General features: G+C 42.6%; 26 non-coding genes across 26 annotated transcripts in view; all 26 read left to right on the plus strand.

Moving 5' to 3' along the window:
- LOC139402088 (U6 spliceosomal RNA) overlaps positions 1-23 on the plus strand; it is a 107-nt gene extending 84 nt beyond the window's left edge. The window contains exon 1 of the small nuclear RNA XR_011633204.1: positions 1-23. This exon is cut by the window's left edge and continues 84 nt beyond it. This is a non-coding gene — a small nuclear RNA (U6 spliceosomal RNA).
- Positions 24-1,037: 1,014 nt separating this feature from the next.
- LOC139402089 (U6 spliceosomal RNA) lies at positions 1,038-1,144 on the plus strand. The gene has a single exon (XR_011633205.1). It is a non-coding gene; the product is annotated as a U6 spliceosomal RNA (small nuclear RNA).
- Positions 1,145-2,054: 910 nt separating this feature from the next.
- On the plus strand, positions 2,055-2,161 carry LOC139402090 (U6 spliceosomal RNA). Its single transcript, XR_011633206.1, has one exon. It is a non-coding gene; the product is annotated as a U6 spliceosomal RNA (small nuclear RNA).
- A 913-nt stretch (positions 2,162-3,074) lies between these two features.
- LOC139402091 (U6 spliceosomal RNA) lies at positions 3,075-3,181 on the plus strand. The gene has a single exon (XR_011633207.1). It is a non-coding gene; the product is annotated as a U6 spliceosomal RNA (small nuclear RNA).
- A 932-nt stretch (positions 3,182-4,113) lies between these two features.
- Positions 4,114-4,220, plus strand: LOC139402092 (U6 spliceosomal RNA). The gene has a single exon (XR_011633208.1). It is a non-coding gene; the product is annotated as a U6 spliceosomal RNA (small nuclear RNA).
- A 952-nt stretch (positions 4,221-5,172) lies between these two features.
- Positions 5,173-5,279, plus strand: LOC139402094 (U6 spliceosomal RNA). Its single transcript, XR_011633209.1, has one exon. It is a non-coding gene; the product is annotated as a U6 spliceosomal RNA (small nuclear RNA).
- A 928-nt stretch (positions 5,280-6,207) lies between these two features.
- LOC139402096 (U6 spliceosomal RNA) lies at positions 6,208-6,314 on the plus strand. Its single transcript, XR_011633211.1, has one exon. It is a non-coding gene; the product is annotated as a U6 spliceosomal RNA (small nuclear RNA).
- A 947-nt stretch (positions 6,315-7,261) lies between these two features.
- LOC139402097 (U6 spliceosomal RNA) lies at positions 7,262-7,368 on the plus strand. Its single transcript, XR_011633212.1, has one exon. It is a non-coding gene; the product is annotated as a U6 spliceosomal RNA (small nuclear RNA).
- Positions 7,369-8,241: 873 nt separating this feature from the next.
- Positions 8,242-8,348, plus strand: LOC139402098 (U6 spliceosomal RNA). Its single transcript, XR_011633213.1, has one exon. It is a non-coding gene; the product is annotated as a U6 spliceosomal RNA (small nuclear RNA).
- Positions 8,349-9,221: 873 nt separating this feature from the next.
- LOC139402099 (U6 spliceosomal RNA) lies at positions 9,222-9,328 on the plus strand. Its single transcript, XR_011633214.1, has one exon. It is a non-coding gene; the product is annotated as a U6 spliceosomal RNA (small nuclear RNA).
- An 881-nt stretch (positions 9,329-10,209) lies between these two features.
- LOC139402100 (U6 spliceosomal RNA) lies at positions 10,210-10,316 on the plus strand. Its single transcript, XR_011633215.1, has one exon. It is a non-coding gene; the product is annotated as a U6 spliceosomal RNA (small nuclear RNA).
- Positions 10,317-11,248: 932 nt separating this feature from the next.
- On the plus strand, positions 11,249-11,355 carry LOC139402101 (U6 spliceosomal RNA). The gene has a single exon (XR_011633216.1). It is a non-coding gene; the product is annotated as a U6 spliceosomal RNA (small nuclear RNA).
- An 878-nt stretch (positions 11,356-12,233) lies between these two features.
- On the plus strand, positions 12,234-12,340 carry LOC139402102 (U6 spliceosomal RNA). Its single transcript, XR_011633217.1, has one exon. It is a non-coding gene; the product is annotated as a U6 spliceosomal RNA (small nuclear RNA).
- Positions 12,341-13,213: 873 nt separating this feature from the next.
- LOC139402103 (U6 spliceosomal RNA) lies at positions 13,214-13,320 on the plus strand. The gene has a single exon (XR_011633218.1). It is a non-coding gene; the product is annotated as a U6 spliceosomal RNA (small nuclear RNA).
- An 871-nt stretch (positions 13,321-14,191) lies between these two features.
- LOC139402104 (U6 spliceosomal RNA) lies at positions 14,192-14,298 on the plus strand. The gene has a single exon (XR_011633219.1). It is a non-coding gene; the product is annotated as a U6 spliceosomal RNA (small nuclear RNA).
- Positions 14,299-15,170: 872 nt separating this feature from the next.
- LOC139402105 (U6 spliceosomal RNA) lies at positions 15,171-15,277 on the plus strand. The gene has a single exon (XR_011633220.1). It is a non-coding gene; the product is annotated as a U6 spliceosomal RNA (small nuclear RNA).
- An 866-nt stretch (positions 15,278-16,143) lies between these two features.
- On the plus strand, positions 16,144-16,250 carry LOC139402106 (U6 spliceosomal RNA). Its single transcript, XR_011633221.1, has one exon. It is a non-coding gene; the product is annotated as a U6 spliceosomal RNA (small nuclear RNA).
- Positions 16,251-17,126: 876 nt separating this feature from the next.
- Positions 17,127-17,233, plus strand: LOC139402107 (U6 spliceosomal RNA). Its single transcript, XR_011633222.1, has one exon. It is a non-coding gene; the product is annotated as a U6 spliceosomal RNA (small nuclear RNA).
- Positions 17,234-18,109: 876 nt separating this feature from the next.
- Positions 18,110-18,216, plus strand: LOC139402108 (U6 spliceosomal RNA). The gene has a single exon (XR_011633223.1). It is a non-coding gene; the product is annotated as a U6 spliceosomal RNA (small nuclear RNA).
- Positions 18,217-19,087: 871 nt separating this feature from the next.
- On the plus strand, positions 19,088-19,194 carry LOC139402109 (U6 spliceosomal RNA). The gene has a single exon (XR_011633224.1). It is a non-coding gene; the product is annotated as a U6 spliceosomal RNA (small nuclear RNA).
- An 852-nt stretch (positions 19,195-20,046) lies between these two features.
- On the plus strand, positions 20,047-20,153 carry LOC139402110 (U6 spliceosomal RNA). Its single transcript, XR_011633225.1, has one exon. It is a non-coding gene; the product is annotated as a U6 spliceosomal RNA (small nuclear RNA).
- Positions 20,154-21,012: 859 nt separating this feature from the next.
- Positions 21,013-21,119, plus strand: LOC139402111 (U6 spliceosomal RNA). The gene has a single exon (XR_011633226.1). It is a non-coding gene; the product is annotated as a U6 spliceosomal RNA (small nuclear RNA).
- An 879-nt stretch (positions 21,120-21,998) lies between these two features.
- LOC139402112 (U6 spliceosomal RNA) lies at positions 21,999-22,105 on the plus strand. Its single transcript, XR_011633227.1, has one exon. It is a non-coding gene; the product is annotated as a U6 spliceosomal RNA (small nuclear RNA).
- Positions 22,106-22,960: 855 nt separating this feature from the next.
- Positions 22,961-23,067, plus strand: LOC139402113 (U6 spliceosomal RNA). The gene has a single exon (XR_011633228.1). It is a non-coding gene; the product is annotated as a U6 spliceosomal RNA (small nuclear RNA).
- Positions 23,068-23,937: 870 nt separating this feature from the next.
- On the plus strand, positions 23,938-24,044 carry LOC139402115 (U6 spliceosomal RNA). The gene has a single exon (XR_011633229.1). It is a non-coding gene; the product is annotated as a U6 spliceosomal RNA (small nuclear RNA).
- Positions 24,045-24,840: 796 nt separating this feature from the next.
- On the plus strand, positions 24,841-24,947 carry LOC139402117 (U6 spliceosomal RNA). The gene has a single exon (XR_011633231.1). It is a non-coding gene; the product is annotated as a U6 spliceosomal RNA (small nuclear RNA).
- The last annotated feature ends 121 nt before the right edge of the window (positions 24,948-25,068 follow it).

A 25,068-nucleotide genomic window follows, 5' to 3' on the forward strand; every position in this document is an offset into this window, starting at 1 on the left:
TCCGTGAAGCGCTCCTTATTTTCCTCACACGTCGAGACACAGAGAAATTGGAACCAAACAGAGAAGATTGGGCGGTAGTGACCCGGGGAGAATAAATTGTCCATTCCCCTCAGTCTAGTCTAAGGAGGAGGGGAAATGCTGGATGAGAGAAGCTCAGTCTACAGTAGAATGACAGGAACATTTGTGAAGACTTCCTTATTTTGAAATGGGGAGTGAGACAAGGTTGCAGCCTGAGACCAACTTTATTCAACATGTAGACAAATAATTGGCGAGTTAGGCACGGTTGCAGTCTGAGTTCAACTTTATTCAAAGTTTAGAAATGAATTGGGGAGTGAGACAAGGTTGCACTCTGAGTCCAACTTTATTCAATATCTACAAATGAATTGGAGAGAGACTTGTGTTCAATTTTAGTCCAGTTGTATTAAACATAACAAACTTGAATGTCACAACATTTTAAACAGACAACAGACATCAGTCTCTCTCTCTCTCTCTCTCTCTCTCTCTCTCTCTCTCTCTCTCTCTCTCTCTCTCTCTCTCTCTCTCTCTCTCTCTCTCTCTCTCTCTCTCTCTCTCTCTCTCTCTCTCTCTCTCTCTCTCTCTCTCTCTCTCTCTCTCTCTCTCTCTCTCTCTCTCTCTCTCTCTCTCTCTCTCCCTCTACTAATTGGGGAGTTAGTTATAAGTATCCTTGGCCAGGCCATGTTGCAGAAAACGGGGGAAGGGTGGGAAGTGGTCGGGGCAGGGGAACAAAGACTTGGGGAGGAGCAACTAAAAGCAGCAGGTGAGGGAGGGGTTACAGACCAAGAGTCCTGAATCATAAAAGGCTTTGTTTTTAAACTACATTTTAGTCTAAGATCAATCTTGAAAAAAATCTAAAGTCAATTCTATTTCAAGTTCTACATCTCCAAATAAAGTTTAAACATCACAGCAATATTCTAGGGGTGGTTTTTGAGGGTCTGAACTCTGTTTGACCCCAACCATGACCAGAACCTTCAGAGGGGTTGTGATCTATATATGAGGGCCTCTCATAGCTTTGTATTGTGCTCGCTTTGGCAGCACATATACTAAAATTGGATCGATACAGAGAAGATTAGCATGGCCCCTGCGAAAGGATGACACGCAAATCCGTGAAGCGCTCCTTATTTTCCTCACACGTCGAGACACAGAGAAATTGGAACCAAACAGAGAAGATTGGGCGGTAGTGACCCGGGGAGAATAAATTGTCCATTCCCCTCAGTCTAGTCTAAGGAGGAGGGGAAATGCTGGATGAGAGAAGCTCAGTCTACAGTAGAATGACAGGAACATTTGTGAAGCCTTCCTTATTTTGAAATGGGGAGTGAGACAAGGTTGCAGCCTGAGACCAACTTTATTCAACATGTAGACAAATAATTGGCGAGTTAGGCACGGTTGCAGTCTGAGTTCAACTTTATTCAAAGTTTAGAAATGAATTGGGGAGTGAGACAAGGTTGCACTCTGAGTCCAACTTTATTCAATATCTACAAATGAATTGGAGAGAGACTTGTGTTCAATTTTAGTCCAGTTGTATTAAACATAACAAACTTGAATGTCACAACATTTTAAACAGACAACAGACATCAGTCTCTCTCTCTCTCTCTCTCTCTCTCTCTCTCTCTCTCTCTCTCTCTCTCTCTCCCTCTCTCTCTCTCTCTCCCTCTACTAATTGGGGAGTTAGTTATAAGTATCCTTGGCCAGGCCATGTTGCAGAAAACGGGGGAAGGGTGGGAAGTGGTCGGGGCAGGGGAACAAAGACTTGGGGAGGAGCAACTAAAAGCAGCAGGTGAGGGAGGGGTTACAGACCAAGAGTCCTGAATCATAAAAGGCTTTGTTTTTAAACTACATTTTAGTCTAAGATCAATCTTGAAAAAAATCTAAAGTCAATTCTATTTCAAGTTCTACATCTCCAAATAAAGTTTAAACATCACAGCAATATTCTAGGGGTGGTTTTTGAGGGTCTGAACTCTGTTTGACCCCAACCATGACCAGAACCTTCAGAGGGGTTGTGATCTATATATGAGGGCCTCTCATAGCTTTGTATTGTGCTCGCTTTGGCAGCACATATACTAAAATTGGATCGATACAGAGAAGATTAGCATGGCCCCTGCGAAAGGATGACACGCAAATCCGTGAAGCGCTCCTTATTTTCCTCACACGTCGAGACACAGAGAAATTGGAACCAAACAGAGAAGATTGGGCGGTAGTGACCCGGGGAGAATAAATTGTCCATTCCCCTCAGTCTAGTCTAAGGAGGAGGGGAAATGCTGGATGAGAGAAGCTCAGTCTACAGTAGAATGACAGGAACATTTGTGAAGACTTCCTTATTTTGAAATGGGGAGTGAGACAAGGTTGCAGCCTGAGACCAACTTTATTCAACATGTAGACAAATAATTGGCGAGTTAGGCACGGTTGCAGTCTGAGTTCAACTTTATTCAAAGTTTAGAAATGAATTGGGGAGTGAGACAAGGTTGCACTCTGAGTCCAACTTTATTCAATATCTACAAATGAATTGGAGAGAGACTTGTGTTCAATTTTAGTCCAGTTGTATTAAACATAACAAACTTGAATGTCACAACATTTTAAACAGACAACAGACATCAGTCTCTCTCTCTCTCTCTCTCTCTCTCTCTCTCTCTCTCTCTCTCTCTCTCTCTCTCTCTCTCTCTCCTCTCCCTCCCTCTACTAATTGGGGAGTTAGTTATAAGTATCCTTGGCCAGGCCATGTTGCAGAAAACGGGGGAAGGGTGGGAAGTGGTCGGGGCAGGGGAACAAAGACTTGGGGAGGAGCAACTAAAAGCAGCAGGTGAGGGAGGGGTTACAGACCAAGAGTCCTGAATCATAAAAGGCTTTGTTTTTAAACTACATTTTAGTCTAAGATCAATCTTGAAAAAAATCTAAAGTCAATTCTATTTCAAGTTCTACATCTCCAAATAAAGTTTAAACATCACAGCAATATTCTAGGGGTGGTTTTTGAGGGTCTGAACTCTGTTTGACCCCAACCATGACCAGAACCTTCAGAGGGGTTGTGATCTATATATGAGGGCCTCTCATAGCTTTGTATTGTGCTCGCTTTGGCAGCACATATACTAAAATTGGATCGATACAGAGAAGATTAGCATGGCCCCTGCGAAAGGATGACACGCAAATCCGTGAAGCGCTCCTTATTTTCCTCACACGTCGAGACACAGAGAAATTGGAACCAAACAGAGAAGATTGGGCGGTAGTGACCCGGGGAGAATAAATTGTCCATTCCCCTCAGTCTAGTCTAAGGAGGAGGGGAAATGCTGGATGAGAGAAGCTCAGTCTACAGTAGAATGACAGGAACATTTGTGAAGACTTCCTTATTTTGAAATGGGGAGTGAGACAAGGTTGCAGCCTGAGACCAACTTTATTCAACATGTAGACAAATAATTGGCGAGTTAGGCACGGTTGCAGTCTGAGTTCAACTTTATTCAAAGTTTAGAAATGAATTGGGGAGTGAGACAAGGTTGCACTCTGAGTCCAACTTTATTCAATATCTACAAATGAATTGGAGAGAGACTTGTGTTCAATTTTAGTCCAGTTGTATTAAACATAACAAACTTGAATGTCACAACATTTTAAACAGACAACAGACATCAGTCTCTCTCTCTCTCTCTCTCTCTCTCTCTCTCTCTCTCTCTCTCTCTCTCTCTCTCTCTCTCTCTCTCTCTCTCTCTCTCTCTCTCTCTCTCTCCCTCTACTAATTGGGGAGTTAGTTATAAGTATCCTTGGCCAGGCCATGTTGCAGAAAACGGGGGAAGGGTGGGAAGTGGTCGGGGCAGGGGAACAAAGACTTGGGGAGGAGCAACTAAAAGCAGCAGGTGAGGGAGGGGTTACAGACCAAGAGTCCTGAATCATAAAAGGCTTTGTTTTTAAACTACATTTTAGTCTAAGATCAATCTTGAAAAAAATCTAAAGTCAATTCTATTTCAAGTTCTACATCTCCAAATAAAGTTTAAACATCACAGCAATATTCTAGGGGTGGTTTTTGAGGGTCTGAACTCTGTTTGACCCCAACCATGACCAGAACCTTCAGAGGGGTTGTGATCTATATATGAGGGCCTCTCATAGCTTTGTATTGTGCTCGCTTTGGCAGCACATATACTAAAATTGGATCGATACAGAGAAGATTAGCATGGCCCCTGCGAAAGGATGACACGCAAATCCGTGAAGCGCTCCTTATTTTCCTCACACGTCGAGACACAGAGAAATTGGAACCAAACAGAGAAGATTGGGCGGTAGTGACCCGGGGAGAATAAATTGTCCATTCCCCTCAGTCTAGTCTAAGGAGGAGGGGAAATGCTGGATGAGAGAAGCTCAGTCTACAGTAGAATGACAGGAACATTTGTGAAGCCTTCCTTATTTTGAAATGGGGAGTGAGACAAGGTTGCAGCCTGAGACCAACTTTATTCAACATGTAGACAAATAATTGGCGAGTTAGGCACGGTTGCAGTCTGAGTTCAACTTTATTCAAAGTTTAGAAATGAATTGGGGAGTGAGACAAGGTTGCACTCTGAGTCCAACTTTATTCAATATCTACAAATGAATTGGAGAGAGACTTGTGTTCAATTTTAGTCCAGTTGTATTAAACATAACAAACTTGAATGTCACAACATTTTAAACAGACAACAGACATCAGTCTCTCTCTCTCTCTCTCTCTCTCTCTCTCTCTCTCTCTCTCTCTCTCTCTCTCTCTCTCTCTCTCTCTCTCTCTCTCTCTCTCTCTCTCTCTCTCCCTCTCTCTCTCTCTCTCCCTCTACTAATTGGGGAGTTAGTTATAAGTATCCTTGGCCAGGCCATGTTGCAGAAAACGGGGGAAGGGTGGGAAGTGGTCGGGGCAGGGGAACAAAGACTTGGGGAGGAGCAACTAAAAGCAGCAGGTGAGGGAGGGGTTACAGACCAAGAGTCCTGAATCATAAAAGGCTTTGTTTTTAAACTACATTTTAGTCTAAGATCAATCTTGAAAAAAATCTAAAGTCAATTCTATTTCAAGTTCTACATCTCCAAATAAAGTTTAAACATCACAGCAATATTCTAGGGGTGGTTTTTGAGGGTCTGAACTCTGTTTGACCCCAACCATGACCAGAACCTTCAGAGGGGTTGTGATCTATATATGAGGGCCTCTCATAGCTTTGTATTGTGCTCGCTTTGGCAGCACATATACTAAAATTGGATCGATACAGAGAAGATTAGCATGGCCCCTGCGAAAGGATGACACGCAAATCCGTGAAGCGCTCCTTATTTTCCTCACACGTCGAGACACAGAGAAATTGGAACCAAACAGAGAAGATTGGGCGGTAGTGACCCGGGGAGAATAAATTGTCCATTCCCCTCAGTCTAGTCTAAGGAGGAGGGGAAATGCTGGATGAGAGAAGCTCAGCCTACAGTAGAATGACAGGAACATTTGTGAAGCCTTCCTTATTTTGAAATGGGGAGTGAGACAAGGTTGCAGCCTGAGACCAACTTTATTCAACATGTAGACAAATAATTGGCGAGTTAGGCACGGTTGCAGTCTGAGTTCAACTTTATTCAAAGTTTAGAAATGAATTGGGGAGTGAGACAAGGTTGCACTCTGAGTCCAACTTTATTCAATATCTACAAATGAATTGGAGAGAGAGTTGTGTTCAATTTTAGTCCAGTTGTATTAAACATAACAAACTTGAATGTCACAACATTTTAAACAGACAACAGACATCAGACTCTCTCTCTCTCTCTCTCTCTCTCTCTCTCTCTCTCTCTCTCTCTCTCTCTCTCTCTCTCTCTCTCTCTCTCTCTCTCTCTCTCTCTCCCTCTACTAATTGGGGAGTTAGTTATAAGTATCCTTGGCCAGGCCATGTTGCAGAAAACGGGGGAAGGGTGGGAAGTGGTCGGGGCAGGGGAACAAAGACTTGGGGAGGAGCAACTAAAAGCAGCAGGTGAGGGAGGGGTTACAGACCAAGAGTCCTGAATCATAAAAGGCTTTGTTTTTAAACTACATTTTAGTCTAAGATCAATCTTTAAAAAAATCTAAAGTCAATTCTATTTCAAGTTCTACATCTCCAAATAAAGTTTAAACATCACAGCAATATTCTAGGGGTGGTTTTTGAGGGTCTGAACTCTGTTTGACCCCAACCATGACCAGAACCTTCAGAGGGGTTGTGATCTATATATGAGGGCCTCTCATAGCTTTGTATTGTGCTCGCTTTGGCAGCACATATACTAAAATTGGATCGATACAGAGAAGATTAGCATGGCCCCTGCGAAAGGATGACACGCAAATCCGTGAAGCGCTCCTTATTTTCCTCACACGTCGAGACACAGAGAAATTGGAACCAAACAGAGAAGATTGGGCGGTAGTGACCCGGGGAGAATAAATTGTCCATTCCCCTCAGTCTAGTCTAAGGAGGAGGGGAAATGCTGGATGAGAGAAGCTCAGTCTACAGTAGAATGACAGGAACATTTGTGAAGACTTCCTTATTTTGAAATGGGGAGTGAGACAAGGTTGCAGCCTGAGACCAACTTTATTCAACATGTAGACAAATAATTGGCGAGTTAGGCACGGTTGCAGTCTGAGTTCAACTTTATTCAAAGTTTAGAAATGAATTGGGGAGTGAGACAAGGTTGCACTCTGAGTCCAACTTTATTCAATATCTACAAATGAATTGGAGAGAGACTTGTGTTCAATTTTAGTCCAGTTGTATTAAACATAACAAACTTGAATGTCACAACATTTTAAACAGACAACAACATCAGTCTCTCTCTCTCTCTCTCTCTCTCTCTCTCTCTCTCTCTCTCTCTCTCTCTCTCTCTCTCTCTCTCTCTCTCTCTCTCTCTCTCTCTCTCTCTCTCTCTCTCTCTCTCTCCCTCTACTAATTGGGGAGTTAGTTATAAGTATCCTTGGCCAGGCCATGTTGCAGAAAACGGGGGAAGGGTGGGAAGTGGTCGGGGCAGGGGAACAAAGACTTGGGGAGGAGCAACTAAAAGCAGCAGGTGAGGGAGGGGTTACAGACCAAGAGTCCTGAATCATAAAAGGCTTTGTTTTTAAACTACATTTTAGTCTAAGATCAATCTTGAAAAAAATCTAAAGTCAATTCTATTTCAAGTTCTACATCTCCAAATAAAGTTTAAACATCACAGCAATATTCTAGGGGTGGTTTTTGAGGGTCTGAACTCTGTTTGACCCCAACCATGACCAGAACCTTCAGAGGGGTTGTGATCTATATATGAGGGCCTCTCATAGCTTTGTATTGTGCTCGCTTTGGCAGCACATATACTAAAATTGGATCGATACAGAGAAGATTAGCATGGCCCCTGCGAAAGGATGACACGCAAATCCGTGAAGCGCTCCTTATTTTCCTCACACGTCGAGACACAGAGAAATTGGAACCAAACAGAGAAGATTGGGCGGTAGTGACCCGGGGAGAATAAATTGTCCATTCCCCTCAGTCTAGTCTAAGGAGGAGGGGAAATGCTGGATGAGAGAAGCTCAGCCTACAGTAGAATGACAGGAACATTTGTGAAGACTTCCTTATTTTGAAATGGGGAGTGAGACAAGGTTGCAGCCTGAGACCAACTTTATTCAACATGTAGACAAATAATTGGCGAGTTAGGCACGGTTGCAGTCTGAGTTCAACTTTATTCAAAGTTTAGAAATGAATTGGGGAGTGAGACAAGGTTGCACTCTGAGTCCAACTTTATTCAATATCTACAAATGAATTGGAGAGAGACTTGTGTTCAATTTTAGTCCAGTTGTATTAAACATAACAAACTTGAATGTCACAACATTTTAAACAGACAACAGACACAGACTCTCTCTCAAACTCTCCCTCTCTCTCTCTCTCTCCCTCTACTAATTGGGGAGTTAGTTATAAGTATCCTTGGCCAGGCCATGTTGCAGAAAACGGGGGAAGGGTGGGAAGTGGTCGGGGCAGGGGAACAAAGACTTGGGGAGGAGCAACTAAAAGCAGCAGGTGAGGGAGGGGTTACAGACCAAGAGTCCTGAATCATAAAAGGCTTTGTTTTTAAACTACATTTTAGTCTAAGATCAATCTTGAAAAAAATCTAAAGTCAATTCTATTTCAAGTTCTACATCTCCAAATAAAGTTTAAACATCACAGCAATATTCTAGGGGTGGTTTTTGAGGGTCTGAACTCTGTTTGACCCCAACCATGACCAGAACCTTCAGAGGGGTTGTGATCTATATATGAGGGCCTCTCATAGCTTTGTATTGTGCTCGCTTTGGCAGCACATATACTAAAATTGGATCGATACAGAGAAGATTAGCATGGCCCCTGCGAAAGGATGACACGCAAATCCGTGAAGCGCTCCTTATTTTCCTCACACGTCGAGACACAGAGAAATTGGAACCAAACAGAGAAGATTGGGCGGTAGTGACCCGGGGAGAATAAATTGTCCATTCCCCTCAGTCTAGTCTAAGGAGGAGGGGAAATGCTGGATGAGAGAAGCTCAGCCTACAGTAGAATGACAGGAACATTTGTGAAGCCTTCCTTATTTTGAAATGGGGAGTGAGACAAGGTTGCAGCCTGAGACCAACTTTATTCAACATGTAGACAAATAATTGGCGAGTTAGGCACGGTTGCAGTCTGAGTTCAACTTTATTCAAAGTTTAGAAATGAATTGGGGAGTGAGACAAGGTTGCACTCTGAGTCCAACTTTATTCAATATCTACAAATGAATTGGAGAGAGACTTGTGTTCAATTTTAGTCCAGTTGTATTAAACATAACAAACTTGAATGTCACAACATTTTAAACAGACATCAGAGACAGACTCAGACTCAAACTCTCTCTCTCTCTCTCTCTCTCCCTCTACTAATTGGGGAGTTAGTTATAAGTATCCTTGGCCAGGCCATGTTGCAGAAAACGGGGGAAGGGTGGGAAGTGGTCGGGGCAGGGGAACAAAGACTTGGGGAGGAGCAACTAAAAGCAGCAGGTGAGGGAGGGGTTACAGACCAAGAGTCCTGAATCATAAAAGGCTTTGTTTTTAAACTACATTTTAGTCTAAGATCAATCTTGAAAAAAATCTAAAGTCAATTCTATTTCAAGTTCTACATCTCCAAATAAAGTTTAAACATCACAGCAATATTCTAGGGGTGGTTTTTGAGGGTCTGAACTCTGTTTGACCCCAACCATGACCAGAACCTTCAGAGGGGTTGTGATCTATATATGAGGGCCTCTCATAGCTTTGTATTGTGCTCGCTTTGGCAGCACATATACTAAAATTGGATCGATACAGAGAAGATTAGCATGGCCCCTGCGAAAGGATGACACGCAAATCCGTGAAGCGCTCCTTATTTTCCTCACACGTCGAGACACAGAGAAATTGGAACCAAACAGAGAAGATTGGGCGGTAGTGACCCGGGGAGAATAAATTGTCCATTCCCCTCAGTCTAGTCTAAGGAGGAGGGGAAATGCTGGATGAGAGAAGCTCAGCCTACAGTAGAATGACAGGAACATTTGTGAAGCCTTCCTTATTTTGAAATGGGGAGTGAGACAAGGTTGCAGCCTGAGACCAACTTTATTCAACATGTAGACAAATAATTGGCGAGTTAGGCACGGTTGCAGTCTGAGTTCAACTTTATTCAAAGTTTAGAAATGAATTGGGGAGTGAGACAAGGTTGCACTCTGAGTCCAACTTTATTCAATATCTACAAATGAATTGGAGAGAGACTTGTGTTCAATTTTAGTCCAGTTGTATTAAACATAACAAACTTGAATGTCACAACATTTTAAACAGACATCAAAGACAGACTCAGACTCAAACTCTCTCTCTCTCTCTCTCTCTCTCTCTCTCCCTCTACTAATTGGGGAGTTAGTTATAAGTATCCTTGGCCAGGCCATGTTGCAGAAAACGGGGGAAGGGTGGGAAGTGGTCGGGGCAGGGGAACAAAGACTTGGGGAGGAGCAACTAAAAGCAGCAGGTGAGGGAGGGGTTACAGACCAAGAGTCCTGAATCATAAAAGGCTTTGTTTTTAAACTACATTTTAGTCTAAGATCAATCTTTAAAAAAATCTAAAGTCAATTCTATTTCAAGTTCTACATCTCCAAATAAAGTTTAAACATCACAGCAATATTCTAGGGGTGGTTTTTGAGGGTCTGAACTCTGTTTGACCCCAACCATGACCAGAACCTTCAGAGGGGTTGTGATCTATATATGAGGGCCTCTCATAGCTTTGTATTGTGCTCGCTTTGGCAGCACATATACTAAAATTGGATCGATACAGAGAAGATTAGCATGGCCCCTGCGAAAGGATGACACGCAAATCCGTGAAGCGCTCCTTATTTTCCTCACACGTCGAGACACAGAGAAATTGGAACCAAACAGAGAAGATTGGGCGGTAGTGACCCGGGGAGAATAAATTGTCCATTCCCCTCAGTCTAGTCTAAGGAGGAGGGGAAATGCTGGATGAGAGAAGCTCAGCCTACAGTAGAATGACAGGAACATTTGTGAAGCCTTCCTTATTTTGAAATGGGGAGTGAGACAAGGTTGCAGCCTGAGACCAACTTTATTCAACATGTAGACAAATAATTGGCGAGTTAGGCACGGTTGCAGTCTGAGTTCAACTTTATTCAAAGTTTAGAAATGAATTGGGGAGTGAGACAAGGTTGCACTCTGAGTCCAACTTTATTCAATATCTACAAATGAATTGGAGAGAGACTTGTGTTCAATTTTAGTCCAGTTGTATTAAACATAACAAACTTGAATGTCACAACATTTTAAACAGACATCAAAGACAGACTCAGACTCAAACTCTCTCTCTCTCTCTCTTCTCTCTCTCTCTCTCTCTCTCTCTCTCTCTCTCTCTCTCTCTCGCCCTCTCTCTCTCTCTCTCCCTCTACTAATTGGGGAGTTAGTTATAAGTATCCTTGGCCAGGCCATGTTGCAGAAAACGGGGGAAGGGTGGGAAGTGGTCGGGGCAGGGGAACAAAGACTTGGGGAGGAGCAACTAAAAGCAGCAGGTGAGGGAGGGGTTACAGACCAAGAGTCCTGAATCATAAAAGGCTTTGTTTTTAAACTACATTTTAGTCTAAGATCAATCTTTAAAAAAATCTAAAGTCAATTCTATTTCAAGTTCTACATCTCCAAATAAAGTTTAAACATCACAGCAATATTCTAGGGGTGGTTTTTGAGGGTCTGAACTCTGTTTGACCCCAACCATGACCAGAACCTTCAGAGGGGTTGTGATCTATATATGAGGGCCTCTCATAGCTTTGTATTGTGCTCGCTTTGGCAGCACATATACTAAAATTGGATCGATACAGAGAAGATTAGCATGGCCCCTGCGAAAGGATGACACGCAAATCCGTGAAGCGCTCCTTATTTTCCTCACACGTCGAGACACAGAGAAATTGGAACCAAACAGAGAAGATTGGGCGGTAGTGACCCGGGGAGAATAAATTGTCCATTCCCCTCAGTCTAGTCTAAGGAGGAGGGGAAATGCTGGATGAGAGAAGCTCAGCCTACAGTAGAATGACAGGAACATTTGTGAAGCCTTCCTTATTTTGAAATGGGGAGTGAGACAAGGTTGCAGCCTGAGACCAACTTTATTCAACATGTAGACAAATAATTGGCGAGTTAGGCACGGTTGCAGTCTGAGTTCAACTTTATTCAAAGTTTAGAAATGAATTGGGGAGTGAGACAAGGTTGCACTCTGAGTCCAACTTTATTCAATATCTACAAATGAATTGGAGAGAGACTTGTGTTCAATTTTAGTCCAGTTGTATTAAACATAACAAACTTGAATGTCACAACATTTTAAACAGACATCAAACATCAGACTCAGACTCAAACTCTCTCTCTCTCTCTCTCTCTCTCTCCCTCTACTAATTGGGGAGTTAGTTATAAGTATCCTTGGCCAGGCCATGTTGCAGAAAACGGGGGAAGGGTGGGAAGTGGTCGGGGCAGGGGAACAAAGACTTGGGGAGGAGCAACTAAAAGCAGCAGGTGAGGGAGGGGTTACAGACCAAGAGTCCTGAATCATAAAAGGCTTTGTTTTTAAACTACATTTTAGTCTAAGATCAATCTTTAAAAAAATCTAAAGTCAATTCTATTTCAAGTTCTACATCTCCAAATAAAGTTTAAACATCACAGCAATATTCTAGGGGTGGTTTTTGAGGGTCTGAACTCTGTTTGACCCCAACCATGACCAGAACCTTCAGAGGGGTTGTGATCTATATATGAGGGCCTCTCATAGCTTTGTATTGTGCTCGCTTTGGCAGCACATATACTAAAATTGGATCGATACAGAGAAGATTAGCATGGCCCCTGCGAAAGGATGACACGCAAATCCGTGAAGCGCTCCTTATTTTCCTCACACGTCGAGACACAGAGAAATTGGAACCAAACAGAGAAGATTGGGCGGTAGTGACCCGGGGAGAATAAATTGTCCATTCCCCTCAGTCTAGTCTAAGGAGGAGGGGAAATGCTGGATGAGAGAAGCTCAGCCTACAGTAGAATGACAGGAACATTTGTGAAGCCTTCCTTATTTTGAAATGGGGAGTGAGACAAGGTTGCAGCCTGAGACCAACTTTATTCAACATGTAGACAAATAATTGGCGAGTTAGGCACGGTTGCAGTCTGAGTTCAACTTTATTCAAAGTTTAGAAATGAATTGGGGAGTGAGACAAGGTTGCACTCTGAGTCCAACTTTATTCAATATCTACAAATGAATTGGAGAGAGACTTGTGTTCAATTTTAGTCCAGTTGTATTAAACATAACAAACTTGAATGTCACAACATTTTAAACAGACATCAAAGACTCAGACTCTCTCTCTCTCTCTCTCTCTCTCTCTCTCTCCCTCTACTAATTGGGGAGTTAGTTATAAGTATCCTTGGCCAGGCCATGTTGCAGAAAACGGGGGAAGGGTGGGAAGTGGTCGGGGCAGGGGAACAAAGACTTGGGGAGGAGCAACTAAAAGCAGCAGGTGAGGGAGGGGTTACAGACCAAGAGTCCTGAATCATAAAAGGCTTTGTTTTTAAACTACATTTTAGTCTAAGATCAATCTTTAAAAAAATCTAAAGTCAATTCTATTTCAAGTTCTACATCTCCAAATAAAGTTTAAACATCACAGCAATATTCTAGGGGTGGTTTTTGAGGGTCTGAACTCTGTTTGACCCCAACCATGACCAGAACCTTCAGAGGGGTTGTGATCTATATATGAGGGCCTCTCATAGCTTTGTATTGTGCTCGCTTTGGCAGCACATATACTAAAATTGGATCGATACAGAGAAGATTAGCATGGCCCCTGCGAAAGGATGACACGCAAATCCGTGAAGCGCTCCTTATTTTCCTCACACGTCGAGACACAGAGAAATTGGAACCAAACAGAGAAGATTGGGCGGTAGTGACCCGGGGAGAATAAATTGTCCATTCCCCTCAGTCTAGTCTAAGGAGGAGGGGAAATGCTGGATGAGAGAAGCTCAGCCTACAGTAGAATGACAGGAACATTTGTGAAGCCTTCCTTATTTTGAAATGGGGAGTGAGACAAGGTTGCAGCCTGAGACCAACTTTATTCAACATGTAGACAAATAATTGGCGAGTTAGGCACGGTTGCAGTCTGAGTTCAACTTTATTCAAAGTTTAGAAATGAATTGGGGAGTGAGACAAGGTTGCACTCTGAGTCCAACTTTATTCAATATCTACAAATGAATTGGAGAGAGACTTGTGTTCAATTTTAGTCCAGTTGTATTAAACATAACAAACTTGAATGTCACAACATTTTAAACAGACATCAAAGACAGACTCAGACTCAAACTCTCTCTCTCTCTCTCTCTCCCTCTACTAATTGGGGAGTTAGTTATAAGTATCCTTGGCCAGGCCATGTTGCAGAAAACGGGGGAAGGGTGGGAAGTGGTCGGGGCAGGGGAACAAAGACTTGGGGAGGAGCAACTAAAAGCAGCAGGTGAGGGAGGGGTTACAGACCAAGAGTCCTGAATCATAAAAGGCTTTGTTTTTAAACTACATTTTAGTCTAAGATCAATCTTTAAAAAAATCTAAAGTCAATTCTATTTCAAGTTCTACATCTCCAAATAAAGTTTAAACATCACAGCAATATTCTAGGGGTGGTTTTTGAGGGTCTGAACTCTGTTTGACCCCAACCATGACCAGAACCTTCAGAGGGGTTGTGATCTATATATGAGGGCCTCTCATAGCTTTGTATTGTGCTCGCTTTGGCAGCACATATACTAAAATTGGATCGATACAGAGAAGATTAGCATGGCCCCTGCGAAAGGATGACACGCAAATCCGTGAAGCGCTCCTTATTTTCCTCACACGTCGAGACACAGAGAAATTGGAACCAAACAGAGAAGATTGGGCGGTAGTGACCCGGGGAGAATAAATTGTCCATTCCCCTCAGTCTAGTCTAAGGAGGAGGGGAAATGCTGGATGAGAGAAGCTCAGCCTACAGTAGAATGACAGGAACATTTGTGAAGCCTTCCTTATTTTGAAATGGGGAGTGAGACAAGGTTGCAGCCTGAGACCAACTTTATTCAACATGTAGACAAATAATTGGCGAGTTAGGCACGGTTGCAGTCTGAGTTCAACTTTATTCAAAGTTTAGAAATGAATTGGGGAGTGAGACAAGGTTGCACTCTGAGTCCAACTTTATTCAATATCTACAAATGAATTGGAGAGAGACTTGTGTTCAATTTTAGTCCAGTTGTATTAAACATAACAAACTTGAATGTCACAACATTTTAAACAGACATCAAACATCAGACTCAGACTCAAACTCTCTCTCTCTCTCTCTCTCCCTCTACTAATTGGGGAGTTAGTTATAAGTATCCTTGGCCAGGCCATGTTGCAGAAAACGGGGGAAGGGTGGGAAGTGGTCGGGGCAGGGGAACAAAGACTTGGGGAGGAGCAACTAAAAGCAGCAGGTGAGGGAGGGGTTACAGACCAAGAGTCCTGAATCATAAAAGGCTTTGTTTTTAAACTACATTTTAGTCTAAGATCAATCTTTAAAAAAATCTAAAGTCAATTCTATTTCAAGTTCTACATCTCCAAATAAAGTTTAAACATCACAGCAATATTCTAGGGGTGGTTTTTGAGGGTCTGAACTCTGTTTGACCCCAACCATGACCAGAACCTTCAGAGGGGTTGTGATCTATATATGAGGGCCTCTCATAGCTTTGTATTGTGCTCGCTTTGGCAGCACATATACTAAAATTGGATCGATACAGAGAAGATTAGCATGGCCCCTGCGAAAGGATGACACGCAAATCCGTGAAGCGCTCCTTATTTTCCTCACACGTCGAGACACAGAGAAATTGGAACCAAACAGAGAAGATTGGGCGGTAGTGACCCGGGGAGAATAAATTGTCCATTCCCCTCAGTCTAGTCTAAGGAGGAGGGGAAATGCTGGATGAGAGAAGCTCAGCCTACAGTAGAATGACAGGAACATTTGTGAAGCCTTCCTTATTTTGAAATGGGGAGTGAGACAAGGTTGCAGCCTGAGACCAACTTTATTCAACATGTAGACAAATAATTGGCGAGTTAGGCACGGTTGCAGTCTGAGTTCAACTTTATTCAAAGTTTAGAAATGAATTGGGGAGTGAGACAAGGTTGCACTCTGAGTCCAACTTTATTCAATATCTACAAATGAATTGGAGAGAGACTTGTGTTCAATTTTAGTCCAGTTGTATTAAACATAACAAACTTGAATGTCACAACATTTTAAACAGACATCAAAGTCAGACTCAGACTCAAACTCTCTCTCTCTCTCTCCCTCTACTAATTGGGGAGTTAGTTATAAGTATCCTTGGCCAGGCCATGTTGCAGAAAACGGGGGAAGGGTGGGAAGTGGTCGGGGCAGGGGAACAAAGACTTGGGGAGGAGCAACTAAAAGCAGCAGGTGAGGGAGGGGTTACAGACCAAGAGTCCTGAATCATAAAAGGCTTTGATTTTAAACTACATTTTAGTCTAAGATCAATCTTTAAAAAATCTAAAGTCAATTCTATTTCAAGTTCTACATCTCCAAATAAAGTTTAAACATCACAGCAATATTCTAGGGGTGGTTTTTGAGGGTCTGAACTCTGTTTGACCCCAACCATGACCAGAACCTTCAGAGAGGTTGTGATCTATATATGAGGGCCTCTCATAGCTTTGTATTGTGCTCGCTTTGGCAGCACATATACTAAAATTGGATCGATACAGAGAAGATTAGCATGGCCCCTGCGAAAGGATGACACGCAAATCCGTGAAGCGCTCCTTATTTTCCTCACACGTCGAGACACAGAGAAATTGGAACCAAACAGAGAAGATTGGGCGGTAGTGACCCGGGGAGAATAAATTGTCCATTCCCCTCAGTCTAGTCTAAGGAGGAGGGGAAATGCTGGATGAGAGAAGCTCAGTCTACAGTAGAATGACAGGAACATTTGTGAAGCCTTCCTTAATTTTGAAATGGGGAGTGAGACAAGGTTGCAGCCTGAGACCAACTTTATTCAACATGTAGACAAATAATTGGCGAGTTAGGCACGGTTGCAGTCTGAGTTCAACTTTATTCAAAGTTTAGAAATGAATTGGGGAGTGAGACAAGGTTGCACTCTGAGTCCAACTTTATTCAATATCTACAAATGAATTGGAGAGAGACTTGTGTTCAATTTTAGTCCAGTTGTATTAAACATAACAAACTTGAATGTCACAACATTTTAAACAGACATCAAAGTCAGACTCAGACTCAAACTCTCTCTCTCTCTCTCTCTCTCTCCCTCTACTAATTGGGGAGTTAGTTATAAGTATCCTTGGCCAGGCCATGTTGCAGAAAACGGGGGAAGGGTGGGAAGTGGTCGGGGCAGGGGAACAAAGACTTGGGGAGGAGCAACTAAAAGCAGCAGGTGAGGGAGGGGTTACAGACCAAGAGTCCTGAATCATAAAAGGCTTTGTTTTTAAACTACATTTTAGTCTAAGATCAATCTTTAAAAAAATCTAAAGTCAATTCTATTTCAAGTTCTACATCTCCAAATAAAGTTTAAACATCACAGCAATATTCTAGGGGTGGTTTTTGAGGGTCTGAACTCTGTTTGACCCCAACCATGACCAGAACCTTCAGAGGGGTTGTGATCTATATATGAGGGCCTCTCATAGCTTTGTATTGTGCTCGCTTTGGCAGCACATATACTAAAATTGGATCGATACAGAGAAGATTAGCATGGCCCCTGCGAAAGGATGACACGCAAATCCGTGAAGCGCTCCTTATTTTCCTCACACGTCGAGACACAGAGAAATTGGAACCAAACAGAGAAGATTGGGCGGTAGTGACCCGGGGAGAATAAATTGTCCATTCCCCTCAGTCTAGTCTAAGGAGGAGGGGAAATGCTGGATGAGAGAAGCTCAGCCTACAGTAGAATGACAGGAACATTTGTGAAGCCTTCCTTATTTTGAAATGGGGAGTGACAAGGTTGCAGCCTGAGACCAACTTTATTCAACATGTAGACAAATAATTGGCGAGTTAGGCACGGTTGCAGTCTGAGTTCAACTTTATTCAAAGTTTAGAAATGAATTGGGGAGTGAGACAAGGTTGCACTCTGAGTCCAACTTTATTCAATATCTACAAATGAATTGGAGAGAGACTTGTGTTCAATTTTAGTCCAGTTGTATTAAACATAACAAACTTGAATGTCACAACATTTTAAACAGACATCAAAGTCAGACTCAGACTCAAACTCTCTCTCTCTCTCTCTCTCTCTCTCTCCCTCTACTAATTGGGGAGTTAGTTATAAGTATCCTTGGCCAGGCCATGTTGCAGAAAACGGGGGAAGGGTGGGAAGTGGTCGGGGCAGAGGAACAAAGACTTGGGGAGGAGCAACTAAAAGCAGCAGGTGAGGGAGGGGTTACAGACCAAGAGTCCTGAATCATAAAAGGCTTTGTTTTTAAACTACATTTTAGTCTAAGATCAATCTTTAAAAAAATCTAAAGTCAATTCTATTTCAAGTTCTACATCTCCAAATAAAGTTTAAACATCACAGCAATATTCTAGGGGTGGTTTTTGAGGGTCTGAACTCTGTTGACCCCAACCATGACCAGAACCTTCAGAGGGGTTGTGATCTATATATGAGGGCCTCTCATAGCTTTGTATTGTGCTCGCTTTGGCAGCACATATACTAAAATTGGATCGATACAGAGAAGATTAGCATGGCCCCTGCGAAAGGATGACACGCAAATCCGTGAAGCGCTCCTTATTTTCCTCACACGTCGAGACACAGAGAAATTGGAACCAAACAGAGAAGATTGGGCGGTAGTGACCCGGGGAGAATAAATTGTCCATTCCCCTCAGTCTAGTCTAAGGAGGAGGGGAAATGCTGGATGAGAGAAGCTCAGCCTACAGTAGAATGACAGGAACATTTGTGAAGCCTTCCTTATTTTGAAATGGGGAGTGAGACAAGGTTGCAGCCTGAGACCAACTTTATTCAACATGTAGACAAATAATTGGCGAGTTAGGCACGGTTGCAGTCTGAGTTCAACTTTATTCAAAGTTTAGAAATGAATTGGGGAGTGACAAGGTTGCACTCTGAGTCCAACTTTATTCAATATCTACAAATGAATTGGAGAGAGACTTGTGTTCAATTTTAGTCCAGTTGTATTAAACATAACAAACTTGAATGTCACAACATTTTAAACAGACATCAAAGTCAGACTCAGACTCAAACTCTCTCTCTCTCTCTCTCTCTCTCTCCCTCTACTAATTGGGGAGTTAGTTATAAGTATCCTTGGCCAGGCCATGTTGCAGAAAACGGGGGAAGGGTGGGAAGTGGTTGGGCAGGGGAACAAAGACTTGGGAGGAGCAACTAAAAGCAGCAGGTGAGGGAGGGGTTACAGACCAAGAGTCCTGAATCATAAAAGGCTTTGTTTTTAAACTACATTTTAGTCTAAGATCAATCTTTAAAAAAATCTAAAGTCAATTCTATTTCAAGTTCTACATCTCCAAATAAAGTTTAAACATCACAGCAATATTCTGGGTGGTTTTCGAGGGTCTGAACTCTGTTTGACCCCAACCATGACCAGAACCTTCAGAGGGGTTGTGATCTATATATGAGGGCCTCTCATAGCTTTGTATTGTGCTCGCTTTGGCAGCACATATACTAAAATTGGATCGATACAGAGAAGATTAGCATGGCCCCTGCGAAAGGATGACACGCAAATCCGTGAAGCGCTCCTTATTTTCCTCACACGTCGAGACACAGAGAAATTGGAACCAAACAGAGAAGATTGGCGGTAGTGACCCGGGGAGGAAATTCTCCATTCCCCTCAGTCTAGTCTAAGGAGGAGGGAAAATGCTGGATGAGAAGCTCAGCCTACAGTAGAATGACAGGAACATTTGTGAAGCCTTCCTTATTTTGAAATGGGGAGTGAGACAAGGTTGCAGCCTGAGACCAACTTTATTCAACATGTAGACAAATAATTGGCGAGTTAGGCACGGTTGCAGTCTGAGTTCAACTTTATTCAAAGTTTAAAAATGAATTGGGGAGTGAGACAAGGTTGCACTCTGAGTCCAACTTTATTCAATATCTACAAATGAATTGGAGAGAGACTTGTGTTCAATTTTAGTCCAGTTGTATTAAACATAACAAACTTGAATGTCACAACATTTTAAACAGACATCAAAGTCAGACTCAGACTCAAACTCTCTCCCTCTACTAATTGGGGAGTTAGTTATAAGTATCCTTGGCCAGGCCATGTTGCAGAAAACGGGGGAAGGGTGGGAAGTGGTCGGGGCAGGGGAACAAAGACTTGGGGAGGAGCAACTAAAAGCAGCAGGTGAGGGAGGGGTTACAGACCAAGAGTCCTGAATCATAAAAGGCTTTGTTTTTAAACTACATTTTAGTCTAAGATCAATCTTTAAAAAAATCTAAAGTCAATTCTATTTCAAGTTCTACATCTCCAAATAAAGTTTAAACATCACAGCAATATTCTAGGGGTGGATTTTGAGGGTCTGAACTCTGTTTGACCCCAACCATGACCAGAACCTTCAGAGGGGTTGTGATCTATATATGAGGGCCTCTCATAGCTTTGTATTGTGCTCGCTTTGGCAGCACATATACTAAAATTGGATCGATACAGAGAAGATTAGCATGGCCCCTGCGAAAGGATGACACGCAAATCCGTGAAGCGCTCCTTATTTTCCTCACACGTCGAGACACAGAGAAATTGGAACCAAACAGAGAAGATTGGGCGGTAGTGACCCGGGGAGAATAAATTGTCCATTCCCCTCAGTCTAGTCTAAGGAGGAGGGGAAATGCTGGATGGAGAGAAGCTCAGCCTACAGTAGAATGACAGGAACATTTGTGAAGACTTCCTTAATTTTGAAATGGGGAGTGAGACAAGGTTGCAGCCTGAGACCAACTTTATTCAACATGTAGACAAATAATTGGCGAGTTAGGCACGGTTGCAGTCTGAGTTCAACTTTATTCAAAGTTTAGAAATGAATTGGGGAGTGAGACAAGGTTGCACTCTGAGTCCAACTTTATTCAATATCTACAAATGAATTGGAGAGAGACTTGTGTTCAATTTTAGTCCAGTTGTATTAAACATAACAAACTTGAATGTCACAACATTTTAAACAGACATCAAAGTCAGACTCAGACTCAAACTCTCTCCCTCTACTAATTGGGGAGTTAGTTATAAGTATCCTTGGCCAGGCCATGTTGCAGAAAACGGGGGAAGGGTGGGAAGTGGTCGGGGCAGGGGAACAAAGACTTGGGGAGGAGCAACTAAAAGCAGCAGGTGAGGGAGGGGTTACAGACCAAGAGTCCTGAATCATAAAAGGCTTTGTTTTTAAACTACATTTTAGTCTAAGATCAATCTTGAAAAAAATCTAAAGTCAATTCTATTTCAAGTTCTACATCTCCAAATAAAGTTTAAACATCACAGCAATATTCTAGGGGTGGATTTTGAGGGTCTGAACTCTGTTTGACCCCAACCATGACCAGAACCTTCAGAGGGGTTGTGATCTATATATGAGGGCCTCTCATAGCTTTGTATTGTGCTCGCTTTGGCAGCACATATACTAAAATTGGATCGATACAGAGAAGATTAGCATGGCCCCTGCGAAAGGATGACACGCAAATCCGTGAAGCGCTCCTTATTTTCCTCACACGTCGAGACACAGAGAAATTGGAACCAAACAGAGAAGATTGGGCGGTAGTGACCCGGGGAGAATAAATTGTCCATTCCCCTCAGTCTAGTCTAAGGAGGAGGGGGAAATGCTGGATGAGAGAAGCTCAGCCTACAGTAGAATGACAGGAACATTTGTGAAGCCTTCCTTATTTTGAAATGGGGAGTGAGACAAGGTTGCAGCCTGAGACCAACTTTATTCAACATGTAGACAAATAATTGGCGAGTTAGGCACGGTTGCAGTCTGAGTTCAACTTTATTCAAAGTTTAGAAATGAATTGGGGAGTGAGACAAGGTTGCACTCTGAGTCCAACTTTATTCAATATCTACAAATGAATTGGAGAGAGACTTGTGTTCAATTTTAGTCCAGTTGTATTAAACATAACAAACTTGAATGTCACAACATTTTAAACAGACATCAAAGTCAGACTCAGACTCAAACTCTCTCTCTCTCGCTCTCTCTCTCTCTCCCTCTACTAATTGGGGAGTTAGTTATAAGTATCCTTGGCCAGGCCATGTTGCAGAAAACGGGGAAGGGTGGGAAGTGGTCGGGGCAGGGGAACAAAGACTTGGGGAGGAGCAACTAAAAGCAGCAGGTGAGGGGAGGGGTTACAGACCAAGAGTCCTGAATCATAAAAGGCTTTGTTTTTAAACTACATTTTAGTCTAAGATCAATCTTTAAAAAATCTAAAGTCAATTCTATTTCAAGTTCTACATCTCCAAATAAAGTTTAAACATCACAGCAATATTCTAGGGGTGGTTTTTGAGGGTCTGAACTCTGTTTGACCCCAACCATGACCAGAACCTTCAGAGGGGTTGTGATCTATATATGAGGGCCTCTCATAGCTTTGTATTGTGCTCGCTTTGGCAGCACATATACTAAAATTGGATCGATACAGAGAAGATTAGCATGGCCCCTGCGAAAGGATGACACGCAAATCCGTGAAGCGCTCCTTATTTTCCTCACACGTCGAGACACAGAGAAATTGGAACCAAACAGAGAAGATTGGGCGGTAGTGACCCGGGGAGAATAAATTGTCCATTCCCCTCAGTCTAGTCTAAGGAGGAGGGGAAATGCTGGATGAGAGAAGCTCAGCCTACAGTAGAATGACAGGAACATTTGTGAAGCCTTCCTTAATTTTGAAATGGGGAGTGAGACAAGGTTGCAGCCTGAGACCAACTTTATTCAACATGTAGACAAATAATTGGCGAGTTAGGCACGGTTGCAGTCTGAGTTCAACTTTATTCAAAGTTTAGAAATGAATTGGGGAGTGAGACAAGGTTGCACTCTGAGTCCAACTTTATTCAATATCTACAAATGAATTGGAGAGAGACTTGTGTTCAATTTTAGTCCAGTTGTATTAAACATAACAAACTTGAATGTCACAACATTTTAAACAGACATCAAAGTCAGACTCAGACTCAAACTCTCTCCCTCTACTAATTGGGGAGTTAGTTATAAGTATCCTTGGCCAGGCCATGTTGCAGAAAACGGGGAAGGGTGGGAAGTGGTCGGGGCAGAGGAACAAAGACTTGGGGAGGAGCAACTAAAAGCAGCAGGTGAGGGAGGGGTTACAGACCAAGAGTCCTGAATCATAAAAGGCTTTGTTTTTAAACTACATTTTAGTCTAAGATCAATCTTTAAAAAAATCTAAAGTCAATTCTATTTCAAGTTCTACATCTCCAAATAAAGTTTAAACATCACAGCAATATTCTAGGGGTGGTTTTTGAGGGTCTGAACTCTGTTGACCCCAACCATGACCAGAACCTCAGAGGGGTTGTGATCTATATATGAGGGCCTCTCATAGCTTTGTATTGTGCTCGCTTTGGCAGCACATATACTAAAATTGGATCGATACAGAGAAGATTAGCATGGCCCCTGCGAAAGGATGACACGCAAATCCGTGAAGCGCTCCTTATTTTCCTCACACGTCGAGACACAGAGAAATTGGAACCAAACAGAGAAGATTGGGCGGTAGTGACCCGGGGAGAATAAATTGTCCATTCCCCTCAGTCTAGTCTAAGGAGGAGGGGAAATGCTGATGAGAGAAGCTCAGCCTACAGTAGAATGACAGGAACATTTGTGAAGCCTTCCTTATTTTGAAATGGGGAGTGAGACAAGGTTGCAGCCTGAGACCAACTTTATTCAACATGTAGACAAATAATTGGCGAGTTAGGCACGGTTGCAGTCTGAGTTCAACTTTATTCAAAGTTTAGAAATGAATTGGGGAGTGAGACAAGGTTGCACTCTGAGTCCAACTTTATTCAATATCTACAAATGAATTGGAGAGAGACTTGTGTTCAATTTTAGTCCAGTTGTATTAAACATAACAAACTTGAATGTCACAACATTTTAAACAGACATCAAAGTCAGACTCAGACTCAAACTCTCTCTCTCTCTCTCTCTCCCTCTACTAATTGGGGAGTTAGTTATAAGTATCCTTGGCCAGGCCATGTTGCAGAAAACGGGGGAAGGGTGGGAAGTGGTCGGGGCAGGGGAACAAAGACTTGGGGAGGAGCAACTAAAAGCAGCAGGTGAGGGAGGGGTTACAGACCAAGAGTCCTGAATCATAAAAGGCTTTGTTTTTAAACTACATTTTAGTCTAAGATCAATCTTTAAAAAAATCTAAAGTCAATTCTATTTCAAGTTCTACATCTCCAAATAAAGTTTAAACATCACAGCAATATTCTAGGGGTGGATTTTGAGGGTCTGAACTCTGTTTGACCCCAACCATGACCAGAACCTTCAGAGGGGTTGTGATCTATATATGAGGGCCTCTCATAGCTTTGTATTGTGCTCGCTTTGGCAGCACATATACTAAAATTGGATCGATACAGAGAAGATTAGCATGGCCCCTGCGAAAGTATGACACGCAAATCCGTGAAGCGCTCCTTATTTTCCTCACACGTCGAGACACAGAGAAATTGGAACCAAACAGAGAAGATTGGGCGGTAGTGACCCGGGGAGAATAAATTGTCCATTCCCCTCAGTCTAGTCTAAGGAGGAGGGGAAATGCTGGATGAGAGAAGCTCAGCCTACAGTAGAATGACAGAGACCTGTGGAGGAGCCACTAATTTTCAATGGGGAGTGAAACGTGACCCCTGGAACATTTGTGAAGCCTTCCAAAGTTTAAAAATGAATTGGGGATCAGGTTGCACTCTGAGTCCAACTTTATTCAATATCTACAAATGAATTGGAGAGAGACTTGTGTTCAATTTTAGTCCAGTTGTATTAAACATAACAAAAATGAATGTCACAACATTTTAAACAGACATCAAAGTCAGACTCAGACTCAAACTCTCTCTCTCTCCCTCTACTAATTGGGGAGTTAGTTATAAGTATCCTTGGCCAGGCCATGTTGCAGAAAACGGGGGAAGGGTGGGAAGTGGTCGGGGCAGGGGAACAAAGACTTGGGGAGGAGCAACTAAAAGCAGCAGGTGAGGGAGGGGTTACAGACCAAGAGTCCTGAATCATAAAAGGCTTTGTTTTTAAACTACATTTTAGTCTAAGATCAATCTTTAAAAAAATCTAAAGTCAATTCTATTTCAAGTTCTACATCTCCAAATAAAGTTTAAACATCACAGCAATATTCTAGGGGTGGTTTTTGAGGGTCTGAACTCTGTTTGACCCCAACCATGACCAGAACCTTCAGAGAGGTTGTGATCTATATATGAGGGCCTCTCATAGCTTTGTATTGTGCTCGCTTTGGCAGCACATATACTAAAATTGGATCGATACAGAGAAGATTAGCATGGCCCCTGCGAAAGGATGACACGCAAATCCGTGAAGCGCTCCTTATTTTCCTCACACGTCGAGACACAGAGAAATTGGAACCAAACAGAGAAGATTGGGCGGTAGTGACACGGGGAGAATAAATTGTCCATTCCCCTCAGTCTAGTCTAAGGAGGAGGGAAATGCTGGATG

This window comes from Oncorhynchus clarkii, unplaced genomic scaffold (assembly GCF_045791955.1).
Source record: "Oncorhynchus clarkii lewisi isolate Uvic-CL-2024 unplaced genomic scaffold, UVic_Ocla_1.0 unplaced_contig_6259_pilon_pilon, whole genome shotgun sequence".
In the NCBI taxonomy this organism is placed as follows: Eukaryota; Metazoa; Chordata; class Actinopteri; order Salmoniformes; family Salmonidae; genus Oncorhynchus; species Oncorhynchus clarkii.